Genomic DNA, 15137 nt, shown 5'->3' with positions numbered 1-15137 from the left:
GGATGGCAGAACGGTGGGAAGGGAGTAGACTTATTTTGTTTCCCATACTTCAGTATTGTGCCAACTGATTGACCAATGTCCAAAAATTGTTGAAATGCATATTTTGTCCAGTTTTCTAATATTTTAGGGAATGAAGGTAAAACCAGTCCAGAGTGAAAGTTTTATCTTACACTTTAGATTATAGTTCTTGGAAAGCTGATAAAAGATTCTTTTTTATTTTTTTTATTTTTTTTTTGATAAAAGATTTTAATCAGAACACTGACATAATTAGATTTACAGATCATTCCAGCAATTATGTGGAAGAAAAACATGAGAACAATTAGACTGATGAAAGGGAGAAGCTCCAAAAACATCTGAGAGGTAAAACTATCAAGATGAGATGGTTTATTGAACATAGGAAGAGGAAGAAGTCAAAGATAACTCAAGAACTCAAAATTGAAGTGTGTGAGTACCACAAACTTACATGGGGAAAGGGACCTAGTTTATGGTGATTTTAGTTTTACTCATATTGCCTTTGATGCATACTTGGAACATCCAAATGAAGATAACCACTAGAGAGCTGAATATATAAATTTAAGACTCAGGGGAAAGTCCTTGGCTAGAAGAGATAAAACCAAGAGTAACCAGCATATAAATATTAGTTGAAACTATAGAGGAAATAACATTGGTCAAAGAGAACATATAGAATCGTAAGACAACTAGAAGAAAATAAAATAACACTAACATTTAAGAGACAAAGAAATAAAGTAGAGATGGAGAAGTCTTGAAAAACGAAGAGAACCAGGAGACTGCAGAATTGAAAAGTCAAGAAGCAAAGAATTCCAGAAGGAGAGATTAAAATACTATTTCAAATAGGTATTCCAGCAAAACAAAAGAATGGCCACTGACTTAGGCAATTAAGAAGAAATGAGCAGCAGGGTGCCTTGGTGGCTCAGCCAGTTGAGCATCTGCCTTGGGCTCAGGCCATGATCCCAGGGTCCTGGGATCAAGGCTCACTTCGAATTCCATGCTTATGGGGGGTCTGCTTCCCCCTCTGCCTCTCCTTTGGCTCATGCTCATTCTCTTTCTCTCTCTCAAATAAATAAATAAAATATATAAAAAGAAACAGATAGCCTTTTACTCACTCAGTAGGTAAGTGTAACTGAAAGTGCCAGAAAGTAGAGAAAGTGAGTGAGAATAAATAGCAAGTATAGATTACTCTTCTAAAGAATGAAAGAAGAGGGTTAATTAAATTGAAGGTAAGAAAGATACAGATCAAGACAATATATATACTGTTAGTATATGAGACTTGAGTTCTTGAAAGCTGAAGATCTTAAAAATACAAGAAACAGGGAAAAACACAATGGATTAAGGTCCCAGATACAGAGGCCAAGAAGTCAAGAAAACAGAAGGATTATTTAGCATTGGCCAAGAGTTTTGACCAACACTGGTATTGGAGTAAAGAACATAGAATCAGCAACCAAATCAACAAAGAATGCTTGTTCTGACCAAGGGTTTCTACCTGGTTTCCAGAGAAATGGCAGGACCTTGATCTGAGATTGAACTGCCACAGTTTAGGAAGAAAGAGCAAGGGTCTCAGAAACTGAGAGTAAGGGCCTCTATTCAGAGCCTTATGCAGTGAAAAGACCCTAACTAGGGAACTATCATTGAAAGCCTTATTCTCAGTGTGAGCTGTCACATAACATTCAGAGCACAGTTATATGAAAGGAGATAAAAATGAGGATGCTGATTATAATGATGATGATTAAAATAGATGCTCTGATATATCCCCCAGGTACTCCCTTCAGAACTGTATTCCCCTGGCTGCTAGGAGTACTGCTGGCTGACAGCCCTCTCAGCAAGTTAATCTCAGCTGAAGAGGGCTGCCTTCCCCAAGGTCATGATTCTTTTCCAACCACAGCCTGCGCCCCATGACTAGTCAATGCCAGGGTGCAGAAATCTAGCCTTGGGATAAGGTGAAGAGCCATTCCAGTTTCACTTCCCTACAGGGTCAGCTGAGGCCTTGGTTGCTTACCAAACAGCAAACAGTCCAACTTGTCTCTGGACTTCAAAATCCTACATCCTTCCTTTTCTCCAAGATAGGATTTTCACATAAAAAACAGGACACCCAGGTAAATTTGAAATTTCAGACAATTATGTTCCAAATAGTAAATTTTATATAAAGAATCAGTCATTGTTTACCAGAAATTTATATTTAACTAGGCTTCCTATATTTTTACTTTCTAAATTTGGCAACCCTATCCACAGGTATTAATTTGAGAAGACTCCCTAAAAAACTTATTTCACACTAGTCTCTATCTCAGAGCTGGCCTCCTAGGGAATCCCACTTAAAATAGTAAATTCTGGAATTCAATAACCTACTTGATGGCTGGCAGTGAGGAACACATGTCTAGGAATACATGGAATACAAATAGTTCCCAGCAATATAGCAGTATAAATATTAAAACTTTGACTGATAATGGCCCGGGATGGCCTACAGTGGAAGGATTTACTAGTATACGGAATTCTTCAGTAGTTTGAGAAATATCAGAGAAACAGTACAATTATAATGACAACGGAATTGGATGGTTATGGCTGGAGACAACTGACACTTTTGAAAAAAGATCATACATAAGAGTGATTAAATAGCAATTAAAAGCTAAGGATGAAAGAGGATTTCAGTGAAAACAACGAGATACTTGGCATCAAGTAACCTCTTCTACCCTGGAGGGCAATGTATTTTTTGGTCTGCTAAGGGCTTATACTATAGACATATAAATTAAGGCATATTTAAGGTTTCCATTTCCTTCCCATTGAGCTCATACCAAAAGGTTAAAACATACTGCATCCATTGGCATGAATCTCGCATAAAATCACATCAGAACAACAAAGGTATAGCCATAAGCATATAAACTTGGGATTCAGTGGTCTTCTCACACACTGCACCACTCAAAACCTGCCAGCCTGATACAGCAAAGAAAAGTCTACTGATGGCACAGCTAAGGCACCAGCTCAAAGACAATATCTTACAAGAATGGGACACTATTCTCTGGAAAGCAATATGCATGTACATGTACTATACACACACATCCACATCTATGTAAGTACAATGGCACTGTGTTCCCAAGAGGTAAATTCATAGATCTGAGAACTTAGGGATGAAAGAGGCAGTCTCACCTGGGTAATTTTTTATTCCTGCCTCACAATTTGGGGCTCCTTGGGTTGAGAAGTCCTGACACCCAAAGAAGAAATACTTCTCCTAGGGGAAACAGCAAAAGTGCCATTGAACTTTAAGCTGTAATTGTCAGTCTGGCACTTTGGGTTTTATATGACAAAGAATCAGCAGGCAAGAAGAGAAGTCACCAGGCTGGACAGAGGTAATGGAACCTGACCATTAGGAAGAGGTAAACCCACTATTATATAATGGAGGCAGAGAAAAATATGTTTGGCACACAGGTAAGTCACTTAGACATTGCTTGTTACTCCCTTGCCCAATTTTGATGTAAATAGACAAGTACAGAAGCCAGGGCCTGAGAAGGGTATAGTGACCAGGGAGTACACTTGAGTACACTTCCTAAAAAAGTACTATGGCAGGACAAGAAATGAATTAAAAGACAAAGAGTACAAGAGAAAAGTAATATAGAGATCTGAACAAGCTTTCTCTAAGTTTAGAGTGTATATATTTTTTTTGTATAATCCTCTCCTAATTTTCTGAGGATTATGATCTATTGTCATGGAAAACAATTATGACATTATAGAGAATGCAAATTAGTGTTTATTGAAAAATCCATGTGTCAGAAGGTTTTCTCATATGATTTTACATTAATTCTCACAAAAAAACCTGTAAATTAAGTATTGCTCTCTACAGACTAGGAAATTCAGTCTTAAGAAGTGAATAGTGAAAGTTATTTCTACCACAACATGTCCACATAGAAAACTAATAGAATTTATGGACTTCAGACACATTGAATAGCACCATGGAGATCAACAACAGTACTGAAGGGAAGGGGTCAAATGTAATACTCAAAAGCACTGCTCCACAGTATAACTTTCTGAAATGATGGAAATGTTCAATATCTATGTCTGTCCTTTCCAACACAGTAGCCACTAGCCACATATGCTACTGAGCAATTAAAATGTGGTTCATGCAACTGAGGAATTAAATGTCTGATTTTAATTAAATTTGAATTTAGGGATGTCTGGGTGGCTCAGTGGTTGAGAGTTTGCCTTTGGCTCACGGCATGATCCTGGGGTCTTGGGATCAAGTCCCACACGGGGCTCCTGCAAGGAGCCTCCTTCTCCCTCTGCCTATGTCTCTGCCTCTCTCTGTGTGTCTCTCATGAATAGATAAATAAAATCTTTAAAATAAATAAATAAATTTGAATTTAAATAGCCACTACTATTGGACAGTACAGCTCTAAAGGATCGCTGGACTTTCTCCTGCATTTCTAATAAAAGTGCCCAGGGGTTAAGATGGCTAATACAAGAAAAGCACTGCAATTTTGAATTACCAGAATAAGACTTCTAATTCCCCTGCCACATACTTCTTCTCCCTCAAGTTCCGACAAAACTGGACCTGGAGCACCTGGTGGCTCAGTCAGTTGAGCATCAGACTCTTGGTTTTGGCTCAGGTTACGATCTCATAGTCGTAGGATTGAACCCTTCATGTTCAATCTCTGTGCTTAGGGCAAAATTTGCTTCAGATTCTTTCTCTCAAATAAACTTTAAAATCTTTTTTAAAAATGGACCCATTGTATGTCAAGCTCTAATTCCTTTTTTTTAATTCCAGTTAATTAACATAGAGTGTAATATTAGTTTCAGGTGTACAGTACAGTGATTCAACAATTCCACACATCACCCAGGGCTCATCATAAGTGTACTCCCTAATCATCTAATCATCATCACCTACTTTACTCATTTTCCCCACTGACCTCCCCTCTGGTAACCATCAGTTTGTTCTCTATAGTTAAGAGTGTTTCTTGATTTCTCTCCCTCTTTTTTCCCTTTGCTCATTCGTTTTGTTTCTTAAATTCCACATATGAGTGAAATCATTTAGTATCTGCCTTTCTCTGACTGACCTATTTTACTTAGCATTATACTCTCTAGCTCCATCCATGTCATTGTAAATGGCAAGATTCCATTTTTTATGGTGGAATAATATCCCATTGTATAAATACATACCACTTCTTCTTTATCCATTCATCTACCAATGGACACTTGGGCTGTTTCTATAATTTGGCTACTGTACATAATGCTGCTATAAACACAGGAGTGCACATATCCCTTCAAATTAGTGTTTTTGTATTTTAGGGGTAAGTACCCACTAGTGCAATTACCGAATCATACCAAACTCTAATTCTTAAATACAGCAATGTGCCACAGACATTGACGAAAAACTTTTAGCAGCCACTGCAAAATCCAGACAGGCCCTATTATATGGAAGCACCCAGAAATGCTTTTCATTTTTCACAACTTCTCAGCTGGAAGAATTCTAACTTTCTCAAAAATAATGTACTGATATATTAAGTAAAACAGCTGGGTTTTTTGTTGTTGCTGCTGTTGTTGTTTTTCTGCCTGTTTTGTGAGGAGGAGCTGGTTTGGTTTTGGTTTTCATTATCAGCCTCATTTTTAAATGTCTCCAGTTTATTGTTTACTATCTGTGCAACCTCCTCCTCTAGAGATTTAGACCAAATAGATTTTTCCTGATTAGGTTGCTCATCATTATTTTCTGAGCTTCCAATTAAGTATCATCTGGCAATCTGGCAATTTTGTGAAACATTAAAGCAAGCTGTATTTCAATTTTGCCTTTTAACTTTTAACTTTCATTAAAGAGAATCTATTTTGAGGCCACTGATGAATTGAGACCTCCAAATATTTCATAAGTTCTGATGCCATGCCAAATCTATAAAAATCTACACTCTTCTTAAAAGGATTTGTTATATCGAATTCTATGACAGATCATTTACCAAATTGAGTATATATAACTAATTTTCTGGCTTCTCTCATTCAGTCTAATAAGTCACATTGAAATCCTTAAATTCTGGCCATTTCACAACTTCCCACAACTATTTCAGAATTAACTCTATTTTTCTTTGGAGGAAGTATGAGGTGAAAGAAATACCTCATAGAGAGTATTCACAAGGTACCTATCCCTAATTTCACATAAATACTCACTTTTCTCGCCTGCTTCTTTGCTGAAATGAAAAAGAAAAAGAAGATGCAGATTTTTAATCCCTAGTGTGGACTAGGCATAAAAATTTCTGGCATATAGAGGGGTCAAACCTTTACCCTCAAGGTATTATGGCCTTCAAGTAACTAGCTAGACTTTGGAAGCCACATAAAGAGAATCTGAGCAAATACTAAGCTCTCCAAAGCCAAAGAGCCTGAGTTGAATTCTGATTCCATTATTGAATATTAGACAACTATTGTATATTATATATACACCTCTGTTTCTTCATCTATAACATGCAGATGATAATAATATCTCATAATGTTCTGAAAATTAAATAAGTCAATACTAAAACACTAAGAACAGTACCTGGTACACTAGCATAAGTTAAAATAAGTATCATTAGAATTACAACATAAGAATGTTGAATAGAATTTTGGTGGTTATTCATTTTATGTGTATATTTAACATTTGCATGATTTTAGAAGCACTTTTTACACATACCTCTGGGACTTTAGTATTTAGATTTTAGAAACAGCAATAAAATGTTAAGCATTCATTTACAACTTGATACAAGCAGAATTCACAGAAAAGGAGTTTTTCATTCAATTTGGAAATTGGTATTGTGATAGATGTGTCAGTGATAGAGATACGAATCTTATATTCCTAATGGAAATTATGCTTACAATTCTCATAATGATAACAGTTATGGGCATTGCTGTATCTATGGATATATATTATATATCCAATATATATATATTATATTTATATAATTCATTCTTAGCAGATTTGCTTATTCGAGCAACCAGTATTAATCACCTTTATTTCATCTCTTTTTGCTCTTTTATTCACCTCTATTTCTAAGTATGGGCAATAAAATTATCAACAAAAGTTTTCATGACATTTATTCTAGTAAAAGATAAAGACATTAAATGCAAAGAAATCATACACATGTGAAAATTCAGCTGGTGTACATGAATTTACTTGAGCATACTAATTGAAGAATTTGACCTAGTCAATGAAATCAAGGAGTTGTCCCTAAAAAAGAAAGAATTGGACTCACGTCTAAAGGGTGAAAAAAGGTTAAATGCAGAAAGGAAGATCATTCCTAGAAAGAAAACAGCATGAAAAAAACCTCACAGAATAAAGTGAAGAAAATAAGGTAAATGAGATCCTCAACAAAGCTGGAATGGTAGGTAAGGAAAAGATCATACAGAGACTATAAAGCCACGTTAAGGAGTTTTACTCACATCCTACAGAATCCACCGAAGGATTCCTAACCAGGAAGGGGGAGGAAACAAACATAATCGGGCTTGCTTTTACCCAAGATCGATAAATCTACAATGAGAAGACAGATTGGGGAAGAGGGAGGCAAGAGTTAAATAGATTAGTTGAGAGGCTATTTCAGTATGGTATCTTAGTCTACCAGGTAAGCAGCAGAGATGGAAGGAAGCATAAATTCAAGAGATAATTAGGGGTCCTGATGATTCACTGGATGTGGGAGTTGAGAAAGTAGGAGGTATAAAAGATACCTTCTGCATTTCTAGTTGTATAACTGGATGAGATTTAGGGAGGGAAAAACAGAAAATTTTTGGACATGTTGCATTTAAAATGTCTTTGAAATTTTCAAGTGAGGATATCAGGTTCACAGTGGGGGAATTCCTTATTTCAAATAAAATAAAGTAGCTGGTACCACACGACTCTTCATTTTTTTTTAAGATTTATTTATTTATTTATGACAGAGAGAGAGGCAGAAACACAGGAGGAGGGAGAAGCAGGTTCCATGCTGGGAGCCCGACACAGGACTCGATCCCAGGACTCCAGGATCCCACCCTGGGCCAAAGGCAGTCACTAAACCACTGAGCCACCCAGGGATCCCCCACACTACTCTTCTTACAGTAGTAAATGACTGTAAAACTGGACAAAATATATGAAACAATGTTTTTGAACCTTAGTAAAAAGGCAGCATTTAACTGATCCCTGAGAAAGAGGAAACACATATGCTAAGCCCCATAATATCCATAAATTTCTGCCCAGGAAAATTTTTAGACTATAACCTAGGGGATAAAGTTAAGCAGAGCACAGCAATATCACTGAGCTGAGGAGATAGATATCAAAATTTGGAAATGCTGAAGTGGCTGAAGTTTATGGGACTGGATACTGTAGACAAGGAAGCTACACTGAAAAAGATCTCACAAATTTACATAGGAAGCATCTAAACACTTTTGCTAAATTTTTAAACTGTTCATGCATACAGGAAGACTCAAAAAAGTCCAGTAGAGAACTACGTCTAAGAATTTTTTTTAAGATTTTATTTATTTATTCATGAGAGACACAAGAGAGAGAGAGAGAGAGACATAGGCAGAGAGAAAAGCAGGCTCCATGCAGGGAGCCCAATGTGGGACTCGATCTCAGGACTCAGGGACTCCAGGATCATGCCTTAGGCCAAAGGCAGGCACCCAACCACTAAGCCACCCAGGTGTCCCACGTCTAGGAATTTGTAAAATAAAATGGATATTCTGGTGGTTGCAAACTGCTTAGAAAATAGAAATTCTCACCAGCCAAAGTGGAGAAACCTTACTGAACTCAGACACTCTGCTGACACCTCACAGAAAGGTGATATCATTGGAGTAGGCACTCAAGCTAAGGTGTACTCTAGACTTTAAAATAGTTGATAAAACTATAAAAATAGGCTCTGAAAAATAGATGATCCACTAGCAAATTATCTGTCTGCCAGCTAAAAACCCAATATTTCTTAAAGGAAAAATTTTTAAATTCATACTTTCAAAAACATCTTAGAGTGTTTATTACAGGGCAGCCTGGGTGGCTCAGTGGTTTACCACCACCTTCAGCCCAGGGCGTGATCCTGGAGACCCGGAATCAAGTCCCACATCGGGCTCCCTGCATGGAGCCTGCTTCTCCCTCTGCCTGTGTCTCTGCCTCTCTCTCTCTCTCTCTCTGTGTGTGTGTGTGTGTGTGTCTCATGAATAAATAAATAAAATCTTTAAAAAAATGTTTAGTACAAAATAAAAAATTAATAAATGTGAGGGTGCTTGAGTGGCTCAGTCGGGTGGGTGTCTGACTCTTGATTTAGGCTCAGGTCATGATCTCAGGGTCATGAGAGTGAGCTCCAAGTCGGCTCTACACCAAACATGAAGGCTGCTTAAAATTTGCTCTCCTCTCCCTCTGCCCCTCTAATTCTATCTCTAAAAAAAATAATAATAATAAAAATAAAAATAAAAAAAAAGTAAAGTGAATTAACAAGCCCAGGGCAGCAGAGTGTACTTCCCAATTCTCTTGATAGAGTCTGGCATCTCTAAGATACCCCAGCAGCTTAACCTAAGTGCCAATGAAATAAAAAATAACAAAACAACAATACAATTAAAGCAAGGCAAAAACAAATACAAACATACATATATAATCATATAAATGGCAATATATAAAGGGGGAAAGAGAAAATAAGTAGAAAATTAAAACTACTAGATCAGACAAGCGCAACTCAATAATTATATCATCTGTGATTTCACTATATTAAGAAAAATATTTCTGGAAAAAAAAATTTTTTTAATTTTTTTTTTTAATTTATGATAGTCACACACAGAGAGAGCAAGAGAGGCAGAGACACAGGCAGAGGGAGAAGCAGGCTCCATACACCGGGAGCCTGACGTGGGATTCGATCCCGGGTCTCCAAGATCGCGCCCTGGGCCAAAGGCAGGCACTAAACCGCTGCGCCACCCAGGGATCCCTGGAAAATATTTTAAATAGAAATTAAATAGTTTAATTGAAGTAAAGGAAAACCAAATTAGTGTCTTTGAAGATCCAGAGGATGACATATCTAAAAAAGAGAGAAAAAAATATGAAGACAGTACAATCATGAGGGAAAAGAAAAATGAATGATGATTTAGGATATCTAATAATCATGATACTTCAGAAGAAAAAAGTAACAAAGGAAAAATTATATAAATTACAAAGGGAAATTCACCTCATTTAAAGAAAGATTTGAGAGGCACCTGGGTTGCTCAGTTGGTTTTAACATCCAACTCTTGGTTTTGGCTTAGGTCATGATCTCAGGGTCGTGGGATCAAACCACCAGGTTCCACATGCAGCACAGAGTCTGCCTGGGATTCTCTCCCTCTCCCTCTATGCCACTGCCTACTACCCACCCCCCCCCCCCAGGTTACTCTCTCCTTCTCCCTCTCTCTTTCTCTCTTTAAAATAAAATAAATATGGGATGCCTGGGTCGCTCAGTGGTTGAGCAACTGCCTTGGCTTGGGGCATGATCCCAGAGTCCCAGGAATGAGTCCCACATCGGGGACTCCTACAGATGTGATTAAGTTAAGGATCTTGACATGGTGAGATCATCCTGGATTACTTGGGTAGTCCCTAAATGTCAACGTAAGGGTCCTTATAAGAGAGAAACAGATAATATACTATGTACAGAAGTGAACAGGGACTGAGATTAGAGTGATATAGACACAGACAAGAAATGCTAACAGTCACCAGAAGCTGGAAAACAAGATGCATTCTGAATGTTCTCTATTGCTCATCTATTCTGAAGATCCTCTAAACATTTAGAGCAAATGTTTGTAGCATATTTAGAATCTAAAAGAGGCAAGGAATGGAATCTCTTCTAGAGCCTCCAGAAGGACTGTGGGACTGCTGACACCTTGATTTCAGCCCAGTGATACATATCTCAGGCTTCTGGCCTCCAGAACTGTCCAGAATAAATTTCTGTTGTTTAAGCCACATAGTTTGGGATAATTTGTTACAGAAACCACAGGAAACTAATAAACAAGGCTAAAGAGAAAATTTTATAAGTTGCCACATGGTAAGAACAAGTTATTTCAGAAGGCAAAAGAACCAGACAAATACCAGACACCTCCTCTACAACTCTGGAAGCTAGAAAACAATAGATTATCTACAAACAATTGATAAATTAGAACAGTGAGAATCCTAAAGTTAGTATATCAATTACCTGTCAGGGTGAAAGATATCCAAGGATTCAGACAATATACAACCAACATGCCACATCTGAAGAAAATGTTTGAAGAAACTAGGCAAATGGGTTAAAACAGAGAAAGATGAAAAGGAGGGAAAGGGTGGAAGACACAAGCTTTTCAATACATTATTATTAAATCTAAATGGATAAAGAGAATGTGTAATATAATTAAAAGATATTTTGAAAAGAAAACTTAATAGCTGCCTTAAAAGTCATAAACTTTTTCAGCACAACAGAGATATTATATTGTAGGGAGAGAAAAAGTAAAATCACATTAGATATATCATTGTATTGGAGAGAAAGCAGTGGTAAAATAAAGCATGGAGAAGATGATCATTAGTATCCTGCTTTCATATAATAATAAAGACATACATATTAGAAACATAAAATGAAAATTATGATATAAAAACACACAGAATTCCTAAATGAACAAGAAGAAAGGAGGGAATTAAATGTAACTTCAACAAGTCTGCAAAAATAAAGAGAAAAAGGAAACAGTATAATTAAAGAAATAGTCATCTTAAATAAGATGGAAAAAAAGAAAGGAGGACAGCAGATTTTACACTAAATGGAAATGGGCTGGATTCTCCTATTGTAAACAGCATGGTTAGCAATGTGTTGGGTTTTTTATAAAAAACAAATTAACTCAAAGTGATTAGGAAAAATGTTTTCAATTTTTAAATGGGCCATGAGATACCACAGAAATGCCAAATTCCAGAGTCTAGAAAAGTACACTGGTGCCTAATGGACTACTGCAAAGAGAGAAGCAACATGTCCTGTCAATCATTTCTTAAGGACAGAGAAAAGCTCCAGTTTTTACTCACAGCTTCCAGTAAAGGTCTGTAAGTCACACTTCCAATCCAAGAGTTGATATAAAGGGTAATAACATGGGCATTTCACAGTAATGAATGAAAAGATACAATTCCAGGGGAACAAAGAGACATAAGAATAGAGACAGCAAATAAAGATGTCAACAAATCATTGTAAAGGACATGAAACATAATCATGGTATAAGGCATAGGTAGCTCAGCATCAAAATACTATAAATATTGATTGTGAAAACCAAAGAGTGATAAAACTACATTGAGAGGCAGGAGGAATAGGAAGATTCATGTAAGTAAGGTAAATTCATAACTACAGTGACAAAAGCCAGTATATATCTAAAATCAGTAAATTAAAAGCTAGCAGAAGTAGCTTCTTTAGATATGTGAAGGAAGTTAAAGATTGATATAAAGAAGGACATACAGTTTCCCTCTAAGGGACCGAATCTAGGGCAGAGAGAAGTGGGGTAGAAGAGTGGTATATTTGTCATAACCTTTTAAATTGCTTGATTTTTAAGCCTTATACATATATTGGATTAATTAAAATTTGAATTATTTTTCTAAAGCTCAATGAGGCACAAAATAAATTCAGTAAATTTATAAGATAGATCTCTTTCTTTAAATGTCAGTCTTTATTAAAAAGGTGCTCCAGTTTTCTCAAAAGATCAATATTATCATTTTTGTGACATCAGTCTCCTATGTGTACTATTGTTAAAGGTTGATGTATATTAATGACTGTCATGTGGCAGCCTAGAAAGAATATTTTCCTTGGGATAGAGAGAACTGCAGAAGATTATCACTGTACATTTATCTTTTCTTCCATGTCTTACCAAATTTCTAAAAATTCTTTGCACTCTAAACCTTTGCTTGGTCACCCTTTGATGTGAATATTGAGGAAATGTAATAAACTGGAAAGAGTATGGAATTTGAAGCCGGATCTAACTTTAAATTCCAGATTTCCAACTTTCTAGCTTAAGCTATTTATTAATTTATCTAACCTATGGTTTCTCATTGATAAAATGGAAGTAGTAATTCCATTTTTACATAAAAGAAACGTAAAATATCTTTAAGTGTGTTTGGCATACAATAGGTATTCAATAAATGATCAGTGTTCTATTACATGGATTTCCATGGTATTTTTTTTTAAGTAGGCTCCACATCCAGCATGGAGTCCAATGTGAGGCTTAAACTCACAACCCTGAGATCAAGACCTGAGATGAGATCAAGGATCACTTGACCAACCGAGCCACCCACAAACCCCTCCAAGTGATCATAAATTCACAAGCATACCAAGCAAGGTAACATTTCCTTTTAAAGTTTAAATTATCATGGCATTACTCTCCACAAGCCTAATTACCAAAAACTGTTACCCCCAGAATGTCCCCAGTTATTTTGGGACATCCCAAGGAGTCCTCACAATTGCCCAGAAACAAGTCATCCCACACATCCACTCAATTTCCTTATGTCTCCATGGTTCCTGCCTGTGAACCACCTTGAGAAATCTCCCAGACCAACTCTACGACCACCGCGCATGACGACTGAGATGGGAGCGAAGGCTACTGCCTGAAGAGGCAACTAGGCCAGAGCACTGCCGGATAAAAGGGAAAAGCCTCTTTCCTAAAGTTATGTTATACTACATGATAAGATTTGTTAAGTTTTTGAGGAGACAATTTAAGTTTAGGAATTGGGATTTAATTTTTTTTTTTTTCCAAATGAGGCAGGTTTTGTTCTGTGTATGGAAATTACTGCAGATATTTTTTCTGTCCTTGGTAAAAAGAGGAAAAAAAGTCATCCTAATGCTCAAGATTCAGGTGGGAGGCATGTTTTGAATAAAAAATTTTGTGAATCAAAAATACCTTGGTATCAGTCAATATGACCCAGCCTGGAGGATACAGTTGATCCTTAGCGTTTGTGACTTCCATATTTGTGAATTTGCCTACTCACTAAAACTTAGTTATAACCCCAAAATCAATACCCATGGTGCTTTCATGGAAACTCACAAACACGGATATGCACAGAGTGGTGAAAAATTTATCACCCATGTACATTCCCAGCTGCAGTCAAACAAGACAACACTCTGCCTTCTTACTTTATTTCTCATAGTATAAACAGGAGTCCTTAGTACATTTAGTGCCCTCTCCACATTTCTGTGCTTTTTTAGTGGTAATCTGAATGTTGAAAATGCTCCAAGCCTAGAGCTGAAGTGCTGTTGTCTAGTGTTTCTGAGAACAAGAAGGCTATGCAATGTCTTATGGAGAAAATAGGAAGGATAAGCTTCCTTCTGGCAAGAGTTTTAGTGCTGTTGGGTGTTAATTCAAAGTTAATGAATCAACAATATATATTAAATAAGAGTTTTAAAAAAACAAACACAAATAAAACAAGGTTATATACTGACTGATTGATGAAAATATTGTGACTGGAGGCTCACAGGCACCTAATGTGGGGCAATGATTCAGTATTCAGTAATTCAATGTTCCCAAGAATACCTACCTAACTACTATGAATAATGAGCATCTACTGTATTCTGATTTGTTAAAATAGGTGAGGCCCCTCTTCTCTGTCTGGGTACTAGAAAGAAATAAGCCAATGAGGCTTATTGTGACAGGCTTGGGAGGCAAGAACCAGTGAGATCTGATTCTGCCCTGAGAGAAGTTCTTGGGAATAAGTAGGAGGAAATAAGCAGCTCGAAAGGTCTGAGTTCCACTAACAAACTTGGTTGCTGTGGTTGGTATTATCCATCCATCAGAATGCACCCTTCTCCAACTCTCCCAGGCCTGGGAAGACGGAAATCCAGGGGAAGCCATCCACACTGGAGCTACCGTAACTAATCGATACCCAAGGGTAAAATAGCCTGTTACTGGGGATCAGCTCTGGAGCCAGCAGCAGGTCCTAGAAATACACTCAATCTTAGATTTTCCTATTTGGGGCATGCACCTACTAAATAGGTTTCTTTTGTTTGTTTAAGTGTCCAGTGTTAAAAGGGTATTGATTTACTTGAACTAGGCAACTAGTCTAGAGTGAAGTGGAGTAAGTGATGGTAAATCAATAAAGTCAGCCTTCAGAAGCTATTCTGCAACACTTCAAAGTAACTGTTTGCTCTTCACAAAGTCTCACTTGAGAGTTCTCTCAGCTTCTGACCATCACCTCTTGGCTGCATCTCCCAGATCTC

The sequence above is a fragment of the Canis lupus genome, chromosome 29 (assembly GCF_011100685.1).
Source record: "Canis lupus familiaris isolate Mischka breed German Shepherd chromosome 29, alternate assembly UU_Cfam_GSD_1.0, whole genome shotgun sequence".
Taxonomy (NCBI): Eukaryota; Metazoa; Chordata; class Mammalia; order Carnivora; family Canidae; genus Canis; species Canis lupus.
This window is presented reverse-complemented; position numbering follows the sequence as displayed.